A 15022-nucleotide genomic window follows, 5' to 3' on the forward strand; every position below is an offset into this window, starting at 1 on the left:
CCTCTTTTCACCTGCCCATTGTGTGAGAGTCACGCCAGGTTTGGCTGATGGCATTTCCATGCGCTTCTAGGCAGGCAGAGCTCACACAGAAATCATGACCAAGCAGCAGGAATGAAGGGAACACGCCGGGACACCATGAACCCGGGTAATGCAGTGGTTATTTAACGCCCTTCCAGCCATCACTGGGAAACACTTCTGTCACAGGAAGGCGTTTGCAGAGGGTGGCTGGATGTCTCCCTGTGTTTGGATAAGCCAACAGGATTTTCTGGAGACACGTGTAATGAGGTGGCTTACGCAAAGCTTTGTGTTCCCTGAGCCAGGGTAGCTGGAGGTGTGATTGTTTCACCCACACAGAGAGACATTTACACAAGCCTGTCATGAAGACACATTAAAGGCAGCACAATGCCCCGTGCCCTGCCTGACATGGGGCACCTGAGCGTGGCTGAAGCTTGTCTCCACCTCGCTCATCACTGCTTGAATGTCTTGAGTGCAAACTCAGAATATTCCGAGAGTATCTGAGTGCAAATCCCTCCTCCCTAATGAGGGTCCCTGCAAAACACCCAGTGTCTGCCCACCAGATACACTCCAAACCTGAAGGGGACAATGTACCCTGGTGTTCTGAGACAGTGGGAGTCCAAAAAATATAATAGTTGAAAAAAGATTGTCAGCAATGGCATTCTGCTGCCATGAATCGTAACTCTATGGCAGAAAAACTTGGAGGAGAGGGGAAGGAAGATGGCCCAGAGAAAATAAATTTTTTCTTCTCTCCCAAAAAGCCAAACAGAAAAAAAGGGAAAGCAGAAGTTTCCTTGAAGCTTTAATGAAATATTTTATTTTAACAGAATAAAAGAGGTCTCATAAAATTGTTTTAATATATGCAAAGGATAAAGGTTGCATACACTGGTGCAATTTCACTCTGAGCAGTTGGGACACAGGGTGAGTGTCTCAGAAGGAGGAGACAATGACTACTAAACTAATTTAATATATGATGGCTATCTGGGAACAAAATCTATTTATAGGTAGTCTTTGTGCCTTAATTCCCAGTGTGCACAGGAGTGGGACAGATGAATTAGCCTGAAGAGGGTTATGTGGGGAGCAATTGCTTGATTTTTGGCCTATTCCCAGGTATTCCATGGCTGGGTAAAAGGATCTGGTGATATCCTGATGCTATACTTCAGATGGTGTGACTTTTTTACATAACAAATGCTATGCTAAGTCAGACCAAAGGCTGTTTGCAGACTGGATATTTGTGTCCTGAAGCTGTCAGTACCAGGAACTTGGTGAAAACTCCTATGAAACCATCCTAAAAAACAATCCTTTCCAAACATGCCTCATTTTCTGTTGGGTATAAATCATCAGTCTCCAAAGTCACTGGCCAGATTATTAGGGCTGATAGCCACTGATGAACTTACTCCTTACAAATTTGCCTATTTCCTTTTGAATCCATTAAAATTTTTGACCAAGGGCCCTGCAGTTTGAGAAGAAAGTTGTCTCTGGAGTGCTTGAAACCAGCTCCTTGGCAATTCCAGACACTTGTTTGTTCTGCCTTTTTAATGTGAAATGGTGACTGGTTCGTTCTGATTTATCCTCCTTTTAGTGATTTTGCAAATCTCTGTTTCAACTGCCTGTAAAACACAGAATTCACACGAATGCAATGGTGAGTGGCATTTTGTAAATATCTTTTCAGCTGGCAATTAGTCTATTCTGAAAGCAAAAGCCTTTGTAGTCACACTGGAGTTAACACAATATTTAGAAGTGCTGCTTGTGGGCAAAGAGGAGCGGAGTTGTCCACCACACAGCCAGTTAATAATCTCAGTGTGTCTGAATTTTATCATTTCAGCACCCACAGATCTCTCATCTGATGACCCCATGGCTCCTTGACAGCCACCCCAAAACCAAGTGAAACCATCAGCAGACGACTACAGAGAAAGATGTGCTTGTTTCAAACAGAGAAAAGACTGAGCCTTTGTAAAGAAAACCTGGCACAGAAGTGATTCCTACAGAAGATGATCTTCCAGGCTCCATTTGTCATGAACATGAGTTATATTTTCTTTTCCCAGCTGAGAGCAACAGGAAATGCACAGCACAACTGAATTAATTGATCCCCATGGCTGCCAATTTTTGCAGGAATTAATTGAGTGGTGGCAGAGTAACACATTAAGGTCCCAGAGTTAGCAAAAGCTTATGTACACAAAGATTTCAAAGCTTGTGAGCTGCTGTTCTCAAAGAACTGGGGTCAAGCAAGGGGTGGATTAAGGGCCCAGTGGAGCATTTTTTGAGGAAGAAGAAGGGAGGGAAAAACCAGACAGTTTTTCCATTATTATCCTCAGTAGAGAGAGAGATTTCCCCCAAGGGTTGCGTGAAGGATTTGGAAAAAAAGAAAGGAAATGAAAGATAGCAGGAAAATGCCTAGGATCAAAAGATTACATTTACTAATTATTTGGTTTATCAAACCATTAGGTTGGTGAGAAACCATTTCCCTACTCAGCTGGATTGGGAGGACTGTGAGCCCTCACCTTAGAGAGAAAGCAAGGGCTGGTGTAATCCTGGAATAGTTTGAGTTTGTAATCATGGAATAGTTTGAGTTGGAGAGGACCTTAAAATCCCAGCCAACTTCACCTCCAATGTTTCCATGGATGGGGCATCTCTGCACTTCTCTGGGCAATGTCTGCCAGCACCCCAGTTTTTTTGTAAAAAACTTTTCTTTCTTATAATTTGTCTAAATCGACCCTCCTGGAGTTTAAAACTATTCCTGTTTTATCATAACAGGATCTGCTAAAAAATGTGTGCCCATCTTTTTTGTAGGCCCTTTCTAGGTACTGAAAGGATGCTCTGATGTGTCTCTGGAACCTTGTCCTCTCCAACAACACCAATTCTCTCTGTTGTTCCTCCATCCCTCTGTTCATGCTCATGGTCAGCCCCTGGACTCTCTCCAAAAGATCCATAATTCATAATTCCTGTTCAGCGGGAATGTACTGAAGCTGCAGAACCAACAGCTATTTTCAATATCTTCTGTCCACCTGAAGATGTATGCTGAGCTTTGGAAGTTCTTGCTAACCCAGGCTTTAAAACTGGAGCAGGGAACCAGGAGAGAAATGCAATTTTGAAGCAGACAAACAGTGGAAAAAGCTTCTGTGAAGGTGCTAAAATGTGCTTTAAAAGAGTTTACTTCCTCAAAATCCTTGTCCCTTTCCTCCTGGTGCTTTTGGCATGATTCAGAGCTGGAAGTGGTGGGCTGTGGCACATCTTTGGGCTAGAAAAAGGCATTCTTGTACACCAGAGTATTTTGCACATTCCCATGTGTGCAGAAAGGGGTAAAAAAATGAGATGGTGTGCAGTGAGAAGTGTCTGTGCTGCTCCACAAAAGTTCAGCCCTGTGCCCGTGATGGTGTTCACAGGAGTTCTTGGATGAGGGAAGAGATGAGGATCTGACTCCATGTTTCAGAAGGCTTGATTTATTATTTTATGATATATATTACATTAAAACTATACTAAAATAATAGAAGAAAAGGTTTCGTCAGAAGGCTGGCTAAGAAAAGAATAGCAAAGAATGATAACAGAAGTCTGTGGCTCAGCTCTCTGTCTGAGCCAGCTGACTGTGATTGGCCATTAATTAGAAACAACCACATGAGACCAATCCCAGATGCACCTGTTGCATTCCACAGCAGCAGATAACCATTGTTTGCATTTTGCTCCTGAGGCCTCTCAGATTCTCAGGAGGGGAAAATCCTAAGGAAAGGATTTTCCATAAAAGATGTCTGTCACATGTGCCATGCCCAGCTCTCCCAGGAGCCTGGTGGCTCTGGCACACCTCAGCACACAGGGATTTGGGGACAGAAGAGACAGAAAAAAATGCAATTTTTAAGGTAAATTCTTGAGGATTCAGGCAGAAAAGATCCAGACCCTGTCTGATTTATGAGATTTCACCCATTTGAGTGATTTGCCTCTCTCTGCTTGCTCAGTTTGGTGTCTGAGGCAGGGCCTGCTGCTCTGAGCCGTGTGTCTTCAGTTAGCTGCTGAGTTGGTCTCTGCACTGACGTAACTCCACCGAGGCTTCGCTGCTCTGCAAAGCTTTGGCACCCTGCTCCTGGTGCTCCTCTCTGCCTCCCTGGCTGTCTGCACTCTCCTCCTTCCACTCCAGGGGCGGAACCTGGCAATCCTCCCCTGTTATTCCTGGGGCGGCGCTGGCACTGGGCTGCTCTGCATCCAGCTGACCTTTCCAAGCAGGTCTTTGGGGGCTCTGCTCTGTCCTCCTGCCTTCCCTCACATTTTTCCTGCATGACTCACACACTCTGCATGACATTTTCTGCCTGCAATTCCCAAAACTCCGCCTGCTTTCCTTTCTAAGCGATCCCACCTTGGATGGAGCTGGACCTCTGCCTAGGGCTGGTGCTTTGCCTTCAATCCTTGATTCTCTGTTGTCACATTTTGCACCCTCCTTCCACCCGTCTGGTGGAAATAGTCAGGGGCCACTCTGGAAGCTGAACTAAACTAAAATATAATTGCAGAAAAAGTAAAAATTACAGAGGGAGAGATGCACACACAAATATACACGTTGTTTTTGGGGGGATATGATAGCTCTGCTATGTGTTGACCTTGCTCAACACTCAGGGGCCACTCTGGAAGCTGAACTAGAAAATAATCACAGAAAAAATAAAAATTACAGAGAGGGAGATCCACACGCAAATGTACATGTTCTTTTTTTAGGGGGGATACGATAGATCTGCTACGACCTTGCTGTTTTTTGAATTGCTCTTTTTTGAATGTTTGCTCTATTTGTCTTGGAATTTTTTGCTGCTTTCCCTCTGGGCTGCTGGGGTCAAACAGCTTGGCTGGGGCTGGTGGGAAGGAGGGTGGAGGGGACAATTCTCCACGCCAATCTGTTATGGAAAGGTGACTGATATCAGGGGTTTTATTCACTTTAGTGAGCTGACAAAGTTATCAAGGAGAAAATCAAGTTCCAGCTGAACCAGAACATGTTTTATTCAGAATTTGAAGGAGGAATGGGGGTAAAAAGCAGTGCAGTAATTTGGATTAATTTGGATACTCTGTGATGCTCAACAAAATAGTTTTGCTTTTGTTGTTTTGTGCTGTTTCAAATCAACATATTTTCTTCCGAAAGTGGCTCAAGTTAAAAAAAAAAAAAAAAAAAAAGCTTAAATCAAACTTCCCAAATTTTGCTTAAAAATATCCAAGTGCCAACATTTCCTCTTCCAAGAAGGCCACATTTTATTCTAGAAAGTCCTGAGGATTGAGCGGGGGGTGGGGCAGGGAGAGAGGAATTATTCTCAGCAAGAGGAAAATGTTTTGGGCTAAGAAAGCACTCATTAATTGCAAACTGAATTTGCCAGTGGTTTCAGTGCCACCAAAACCATCCCACCTGGCAACCTCACAGCATCAGGGCTTTGTGGTGTAATATGTCAGCAGTTCAGCCTGGAAAAAGGAGGCTGAATATGCAGAGCAGAATCCACAGAGCAGACACAGAGGTCTAGGACCCTCTAAAGATGTTTTAATTTCTTCAGTCAATTTTTTCAATCATTTTACAGAGCCTTCCACCCATATAAAAAAGGAACAAAAGAAGAAAAAAAAAAGAAAAAAGAGAACATAAGAATAAAAGTATCTTATGTTTTAAAGCTGCTAACTCATGTTTTAAACCAGAATTTTTTTAGAAGAAAGGGACCCAAACTGATTTTTCAAAATTCATGAGAATTTTGCCATGGAGCAGAGTTTGCAGTATTCCTGTAAAGCTACCCACAGACCCATCCTTTGGAAGATCAGGCAGGCTCCTAAACATGAGTGATCTGCATTTCTCTGGCTTTATTCCTCTTCTCTCAGGTCGTGGTTACTGGTTTTACCTGGAGGCAGGAAGAGCCACTTCCAGCCTGGTCCTGCAGATGGTGCCAGGGAAGAAGCTGGAAAATGCCCTCTGATGTGGAGGTAAGGCTTGACCTCTCAGGTGCCTGGCATCTCCCAGATATTCTTGAAAAACTGCCCGTGCCTCCCCCTTCTCATTTAAAAAAAAACAACTTTTTTTCCTTTAAAAATTTTTTTTCTTTCTTTTTCTTTTTTCTTTTTCTTTCTTTCTTTTTTTTATTTCTTTTTTCCCCTTTTTTCCTTTTTCCTTTTTTCTTTTTTTCTTTTTCTATTTTTCTCCCTTTTTCATTTTTTTCTTTTTTTTTTTCTTTTTCTCTTTTTTCTTTTTTCTTTGTCTTTTCCCCCCTCTTTATCTCTTTTTTTTTTTCTTTTTCTATTTTTCTTTTCCTGTTTTTTCTTTTTTTTTTCTTTTTCTTTTTTCCCTTTTTTTCTTTTTCTTTTTTTTCTTTTTTTCTTTTTTCTTTTTTCTTTTTTATTTTTCTATTTTTCTTTTTTCTTTTTTTTCTTTTTTCCATTTTTCTTTTTAATTTTTATTCTTTTTCTAATTTTCTTTTTCTGATTTTCTTTTTCTGTTTTTTCTTTTTTACCTTTTTCTTTTTTTCCTTTTTTCTGTTTTTTTCTTTCCTTTTTTTTTTTCCTTTTTCTTTTTTTTTTTTTTAATTTTTTCTATCTTTTTTTTTTTTTTAGTTTGTGTATTGGTTTCTAAGCTGTAGCTACAGGCACCTGAACAAACATGCTTTTAATCCAGATCACTTTGTGAGGAGAGTGATTACAAGCTTGCAGCAGGTCCTGCTGGCCATCAGGCAGAGGAAATCCCACACAGCAGTTTGTCTCTAGATAAACTCAAGATGAAACCCATCTGAGGCACTCCTTTCTTCTGCACATTTTCTGCTCACGCTGCATCAAACTCAATTACCATCATTATCCCAGTTCTGTCACACTCTATAAACACAAGCCTAAATAAACCAACCAGCACAGCCAAATCCTGTGCAAGGAAGGATCTCGTTAGGGCTCAGCAGAGAGTGCTTTGCAGGAGCTGGGGGCAAAATGAGGTTTAAGAGTCTCAGGCCCTGCTTTAGAGTCAGAGGCACCTCCTGAGAGCAGCACCTTGTAGTATCTATGGTTTTCAGCTTGGCTTGGGGCGAGGGAACTCTCACCGACCTGAAATCAGTAGGGTTTCTAACTCTGTGAGCATGGCACGGGATTTAATCAGAGCTCCAAGACAGAAATCAGACAAACTGTACCTAACAGTAAGTCCAAAACCCCAGAAGTGTACATTTTCAAAGCCTTGCTCTAGCCTCAGGGCAGTAACTGCATACAAGAGAGCCTGGGTTGAAAAAAAAAAAAACAAAACAAAAAAACCTAAAAAACCCACAAAACTCTTACTGAAACCAGCTACAGGGGAGGGAATTACACTGTGTGTGTAAAAGGAAGTGCAGGGGGGGATATTTTAACCTGCACCTTCCAGCTCCCCCAGCCTGGGCTGGATCCAAAGCCTTTAAAAGCCAGTGGAAAGCTCTCATTGCCTCCATGAGACCTGGACCAGGTCCCAGGTGAGTTATACCTGCCCCAGACCTCTGCCACAGCTGGAGGAACCTCTACAAGAGAGAGAGCAGGTGGAGGGGTTGGATTTACACAACCTTCCAGCTCACCCTCTGTTTGCAGCTGCTCTTTTAATCCAGAGGAAACATCCACATGTTTCCAGAAGGGGAAGGCATTCTGCAGCATGCACAGGTGAATTTGCATGTAATTTCAAGGTAAGTCACTTGAGAACTTAAAGACTTCCTTTGATTCTTTGAAAATGGTGCTTAAAACATTTTCAGATGTTTCTGGCAAAGTCATCTTAGATTCTGAGGGCTTCTACCCTGTTGATTTTGCAGTCAGGGCAGCAGCTGCTTCAACTGGCTTCAAGCAGAGAGAGGAATCCAGATTTTCTGGAAATCAGAGGCAAAGGATTTCTGCTCTGGCAGCCAAAACAATGCAGGGAGAAAAAAAATCACATGAAGGAGATGGTTTAAACATGCAATGTGCAAAGTGAGGAGACTCTAAGGTATGGTGCCTGCTTTAAATTAGATAATGAATTGCCTAACACAGAGTGAAATGAGAGAGTGGAATTAAAAGGAAGAAAAAAACCAACCAAACCAAACCAATTAAAAACCTGTTGGTTGCCCCTGGCATGTATTAATTTTGTTTCTGCTGCCTTGGTTATTTGCTGAGAGATTTACTAACACCTCGTGGAAATCTCTTCAACGTCTTTCCACGTTGAAGCATTTAGAGGAAATAAGTTGCATCATATCATTTCGTGATCTGTTTCTTTTTTTTTTTTTTTTCCCCTCCTTCTCCCACTGTAGAGATTTGCCTGGAACTCTGAAACTGGATTTCTGGCTGCTGTAAACAGGCCTGGCCATATAATGGGTTTATTAATTGACTTCAGCAGGGGTGAGACCTTGTACCTGTCCTGAACTGTTACTTTCCCTTGCATGTCTCTGCTTGTAGTGATATACTCAACTAATATGCCTCAAAACCATGACCTTGTTTCCAGGTTGATGAGATCTATTCTTCACTAGAAGCTTGTTCCACAAAGAAAATGTGCTGCCAACACCCTCACTTCTACCTGCTGCATTTCTGAGGAACCTGCACCTCAAATTTCACTTGATTCTTTGCCCTTGTATTAAGGAAATATGAGAGGTTATGGCACATCTGCTGCCACTCTCTTGGACTTGTTGTAGCCTTGGTACCTGTGGATTTAACCAGATGTAGGCTCCACTAAAATGGGCTAAGGGCAGTGCTTGGTGGGCCTGTGTCCATTTAGTTTTGGGCTAGTGAGACAAGCCCTACATCTAGTGATGCAGAAATGCTATAGAGCCAAAAAATAAATAATGAGCCAGTGTTTCTGCCATTTCCCATACCAGATCCCTGTGTGGCCACAAGCTTTCCTTTTAGGGAAAAGCTGTCCAGTGTGCAGTGTGATAATGCAATGTGAGGTATTGAGAGCTCTTGGTTTTCCTTGTAATCAAGTCTGGAATTCAGCCTTTCTGCGAGTGTTTTATTATCCTCTCTGGTGATAAATATCCTTGTGTGCATGGTGTGAGCTCTGTGGAAGCTGTTTGCTGGGGGAAGGATGGCCCTGTGGGAAAATGATCGAAGTATGAACTCAGACTAGAGCGATCTGGCTTTACTGCAGCTTTGTCTGTGCAACTACAGACAAATAACTTGATTTCCCCATTTTGTTCAGGTTCTGCACACTTTGCTCACACACTTTAGCCTGACAGCCCTGCTCAATTTGGTGCAGGTGCAGGTTCTTGCTGCAGGACTTGCTCTGGTGTCTGCTTGTCTCTCTCCAGCTCTGCTGGGTTTATGCAGGATGCCATATATATATATATATATTTCCTTAGGGGGTAGTATAATGGGCACCAAAACCCCCAAACTGTAGCAATCCCCAATGCCAGAGAGTCCCCCACACCAAGAAGAGTTCATTCTTTTCCTTAAAAACATCTGTGGGAAGTAAGGTGGGGTAAATAGTGGCAAAGCAAGGCCCTGTTCATACAAAATTAAATAATAAATAATAAATAACAAATTTTATAAATAAAATTTAAAATTAAATAAATTAAATAATAAATAATAAATTTTCTGTTTTTCTTGTGACCAAGCGACAAAGAAGAGAAGCATCTTGTCCATGGCTTGTGTTTCTTCTTGCAGAGTGTCAGGACCCATCTCAGCACCACTTGGTGACTGATTGGGGCAGTAAAAATTCCTGAGCTACACCTGCAATGCATTAAAAGACACTGGTAGAAGAGCCAGCACCCAAAAATAGAAGTAACCATGCCAGCACCTGCCAGATTGGCTTGGCTTTCCCCAAGCTGTACTGCACACAAGAAGGGTTTGTCACTCCAAAACACAAATTATTGCCTTGCTGGACTTCGTTCCTGGGGACAGCTGTGTCTCGGTGACAGGTGAAATTGCATCAAGTGTATTTCTCAATGCTCAAATGCAAACTGAGCCCTTGCTCATTTGCATGCCTGTGGCATCCAGCTGCTTGGTGTATTTTTGGAGCAAAAGCCACACTCAGCCACAGAAATGCTTTCCCTTTGCTGCCTTTTTGTCTTTTTGAGCGCTGCGAAACTCAGGGTGCAAAAAACCAAAGAGGAGGGTGGGTAATGTAAGATTGGGGTGTGCTTTCAGTCCCTCGGGTGGGTCAGGAAGGCTTTTGTGCCAGAAGCAAGTGTGATGGAATTCCTGGAGGGGTTCTGAGTCTCTTTGGAACTTTTCATGTGTAAGAGAAAATTAGTTACATAGAGCAGCTTGGTCTTGCAAGCTAAAAGAGGTGTCTCCATCAAAATTTATCCATCATTAATGTCTGAAGAACAGTAAAAGTAAGAAATTTGACTATTCTAGACTTCCCAGTCTAACATTTGGAAACATCAGGGTCCATGACAGTTTCTTGGCTCATACATAATAACAAAAAGAGCTTGGCCATTACTGCTTCAGGATCCAGCCTTTTCAATCTGCATGGCATTGGAGGCTGTGATGTGATAAGCTCAACTGGAATGATCCTCAGACAAATTGGGATCTCTGCCCAGTCTCTGCTGGGCTGTGTGGAGCCACCCTTCACTTGTGAGTCAAAATTTTAACGAGGTAAATGGGAATCTACAATCAGAGCTCAGGTTGTTAATGGTGGTCTAGAGCCTGTTCTACTTTGTACTGTGAGGTCTCTGTTCCTTAGACAATGTCCAACTTGAAAAAAATATGGAAGCCTTTGTCATCTTGTTTCAATGATATTTAGGGTCTTATACAACTTAATACAAAACACAGGAGGAAAAAAAAAGGGTATGCAACTATATAGTAGCCCACACTCCCTGTTCAGTCCATCTCTGTGTTTAAGGAAGGGCATTTTATGTGCATAATTTTGCATTCAAAAACGAGACATTTGGGCAGGATATAGCTGGATGCTTAGCTGTAAAGATGAAGTCACTATAGTGAAGTGAATTGTGCCCCCTGTTTTCCTTTGCCTTTTCTCACTCCAGGCAATTCTGACCCAAGGGCCCCAAAATTAAAAGAGGGCTCAAAAATAGAACTGAGTCAAGTGCAGGCAGCTGCAAGAGTGAGCCCCACTGACTCCCATAGCCCAAAGCCAGAAATTGCCTGGTGGGTTATCTGCTGCTAGGTAAAGCTTGTAATTTGCGTGTTGCTGTAGTCAGCTCAGTGAGATTTTGGGACAAACAGCTGCCTTATGCCACATATAGCTTGGAACTTTGTGGCTTTTACAGAACTTGCCATTCAGTGGTGAGAAGGGATCTGTAAAAGAGAGGGAAGGGCTGGGACTCTGAACTTGGGGGTCCATGGGCAAGCTCCTCTGCAGGATAAAACAATATCTGACCTTTCAGGCTGGATTTGTGAGCAGAAGGAGTTATGTGACTATTTTTATTAGAGCAGAAGTAATGACTTCCACCACTTTTCAGACTTGGGGGTGAGTCTGCAGCTTCTGCTTTTTCTCAGTGGCTTTCTCCAGCTACAGTTGAATGTGACAAAAATAGGAGAGATGTGAAACAAAGGGGAACTTCACAGCTAAAATAAAACTCAAGAAAAGCGTGTCCTCTTGTCACTCCACTGCAATTTGGAATCTATTTGAGAAATGGTGAAGCTATTTTTAAAGGCTACCTTTGAAAAAAAAAAAGGTGTGACATTGATATAAGGAATGACAATGGTATACCCTGGCCCTGCAGCCTAGGCTAGGGAGGATTATTGGAAGAGGTAAATAGATTGTGAAATCTATGAGTAATATATCTCTGTTGAAATATTCTGGCTTTCTGATAAGATGTTTCCAGTTTAAAAGCTTCAGCTGCCAAAACTGTACATTTCTGCTGGGGAAAATATTCTGACTGGCTCTTGTGCTAAAGTGTATGTTTGATTTTCTACCCCTTCTATAAGGGACATAAAGACAGTTTGTTATCCTTAAATCCTAAATTTCTCTCTTTCCCTACTTTAGCCACGTGTTTCCTAAAAACACTCTTGAGAGTGGAGGCTTTGCCTGCATGGAGGGAAATGCCAGAGGAAAATATTAAGATGCCAAGCTGGAGTAAATGGCTTTAAATTCAGATTGTTGGGAGAGGGGAACCTAAATCAAACAGACTCGTGTCAGTTTGGTGTGTCCAGAGACTGGAGAGGCATTGCAGGACAGCAGGAGAACACCTGAAGAGCAGCACAAAGGAATTCCAGTCAGTTCAGACAGCAAATCCCTTCATGGGGAGCCAAACTGAAATGCAGAATGTTTGTGTTCCCTGTGTTGTGTCAACAGACTCAGCACAGGGAACAGAAACTGGAGTTAGAGAGGCTGTGATCAGCATCATAGGGCTGGATTGTTGGATAAGGAAGGATAAGAGATTTTCAGGAAGGACAGGGATGAGGAGGGGCTGTGCCAGTGACCAACTGGTCTGGGAATGGATGAGAAACCAAGCCAGAGCTGATCAGGGTCAGGATTGAAGGAGGACGAGGGACAGGTGACGCTGCAGTGCGGTCTGCCACAGGCCACCCCACCAGCAACCAGCAGATGAAGCCACTCTGGACAAAAATCAGGAGCCTCATGTTCATGGGGAGCTCCAATCACCCTGGTGTCTGTTGGACAGACAAGAGAACAGGACATAAATGAACCAGGAAATTCCTGGAATGTGCTTGTCCTAGTTTGACTATATGATGCTTAAATCCCAGTCTGTTCTGTTCTGTATCCCCCTGTTCTGTTTATGCTGAATAATAACTTTTGCACCTTTAAGCCTTGTTCCAAGAGTGAAGGGAGGGGGAGAGGAGAAGCACAGTTTGTTTTCAGAAACTGCACTCAGTCCTGCACATTCCTGCTCCGGCACTGTGATGTCTGTAGATGCACAGACAGCAGGACAGAGCTCTCCTTTGCTTTTAGTTAGTTTAGCTAGCTGAGGCAAAGAAGTTCTCTGGACAGTGGGGTTTTTTCCCCTTTTCTTTGGACCTGTTTAGACCTGCTCTGGCCTGAACACCAGCAGAGCACCGGCAGCTCACACCTGAGGCCCACCAGGCCGGGCCTGGGCCGCGGCATTTCCGGCACCACAGGGACTGACAGGAGACTGAGTGAGCTGAGCCACAGCCCACGGAGGGGACTTTGTGAGTTTGTCTCTCTTTTGGAGGAGCAAGGGGTTTTATTGTTTAATATTGTTTAGGTTTTATTGCTTAATAAACAGTTTTTTCTACTCTTCTCCAAGGAGGTGTTTTCTCCAGGCCCAGTTGGGAGACAGGCCGCTTGAATCAGCTTTTCTAGAGGAACCCCTTTGGGGGTTCTCTCCCAAATTTGCCCTCAACCAGGTCAGTGCTGATGACAATTTCCCTCTCTACCTTTTCCACAATTTCCTCTCCACCTTTCCACAGAGGAAATGAGGAGAGCTGCTGTGCTGGGCCTTGATCAGCGTGAGGCCAGTGGGAAATGTGAAGCTCAAGAGAAGAATTGGCTGCAGTCACAATAAAATTCAGTGATTCTGTGAAAGGCTGGACTTCAAATTCCAGCCAAATTCAAATTCCTAATTCAAATTAGGGCAGAGCAGAGGGTCTGTGTCGCAGACATTTTTCCACAGAAATCCTTTCTTTGGGATTTGTTCATCTTCTGGGAAGCTGAGGCCCCAGAAGAAGAATGTAAACAATTGTTATCTGGCTGGTGTGGGATGCAACAGGTGCAGCGGTGATTGGTCTTCTGTGAGTGTTTGGATTTACTGACCACTCACAGGAGAGTTTGTCCTTGCTTTCTGCTGGACACAGAACTTTGTTATTCTTTCTTTTCTATGCTATTCTTAGCTTAGCACCCTCTGCAACTTCTCTCCTTGTTCCCTTTAGGATAGTAATAATGTATTATATATCATGTATCAATAAATCCAGCCTTCTGATTATCAACTAAGATTCTCGTCCACTTCTCTCACCCTGAAGACCTCATCAGGTCGGTGTAATAGGTCTGCAGCAAACTCGCTGCCCTGGACTTCAGGAGAGCAGCTTTTGGCCTCTTCAGGGATCTGTTTGGCACAGTCCCATGGGATAAATTCCTCTGCAGGGAAGACCAGCCCAAGAAAACAGGTTGATATTCAAGGATCTTCTCTGAGCTCAGGAGCAATGCCTGAACTGAAAAGGAAGGCAGGCAAAAATCCCAGAAGACCTGTGTGGATGAACAAGGAGTTCCTGGACAAACTGAAATGCAAAAATGAAGTCTGCAGAGGGTGAAAACAAGAACAGGTAGTCTAGGAGGGATGCAGAAAAGTTGTTTGAAAAGCCAGGGATCAGGTTAGGAAAGCTGCACAATGACTTCAAAGGCAGCAAGGAAAGCTTTTTAATCAGTGAAAAAAGGAAGACTTGGGAAAATTTGGGCCCTCATCAGATAAAAAGGGAGAACTTGTTGTCTGGGACATGGAAAAGCCTGAGGTACTCAATGACTTTTTTAACCTGTCTTCACCAGGAAATGTTCCAATCACATCACCTGAGTCTCAGAACCCAAAGGCAGGAACTGGGAGAATGAAGAGCCTGTGGGAAAAGATCAGGTTTGATAGCACTTAAGGAACATGAGGATGATTGTATGTCCATTGGAACTGGTGAGATGTGTTCACAGGTTCCCAGGAAACCATCAGGTGAAAGGGCTAAGCCACCATCCATGATATTTGAGAAACCATGCTAGACTGGCGATGCTCTCACCAACTGGAAAAGGGGAGAAAAGCCCCCATTTTTTAAAAAAGGGAAATGTGGAGGACCCAAGGAGCTACAGGACAGCACCTTCCAGTACCTTAAGTGATCCTACAAGAGAGCTGGTGAGGGGCTTTCCATGAGGGTATGTGGTGATAGAACAAGGGGTCATGGCTTTCAACTGAGAGTAGATTTAGGCTCCATAATAGAAAGAAATTCTTTATTGTGAGGGTCAGGAGGCACCCCAACAGAGAAGCTGTAGATGCCCCATCCCTGGAAGGAGATGAGACCAGGTTGTGTGAGCCTTCACTTGAAGGAAAAATGGATGCTCACAGCTTCTTTGAGTTAAAAGCACAAAAAACTCCCAAAACAAAACAGAAGGAGAACATATGTGTCTGACTTCTTATAGCTCCATAGTATTTCATTAACATTCCCCAAAGCTGAGTGAAGTAATTAGCACCAGAGTAAG

Source organism: Melospiza melodia, chromosome Z, assembly GCF_035770615.1.
Source record: "Melospiza melodia melodia isolate bMelMel2 chromosome Z, bMelMel2.pri, whole genome shotgun sequence".
Classification (NCBI taxonomy): Eukaryota; Metazoa; Chordata; class Aves; order Passeriformes; family Passerellidae; genus Melospiza; species Melospiza melodia.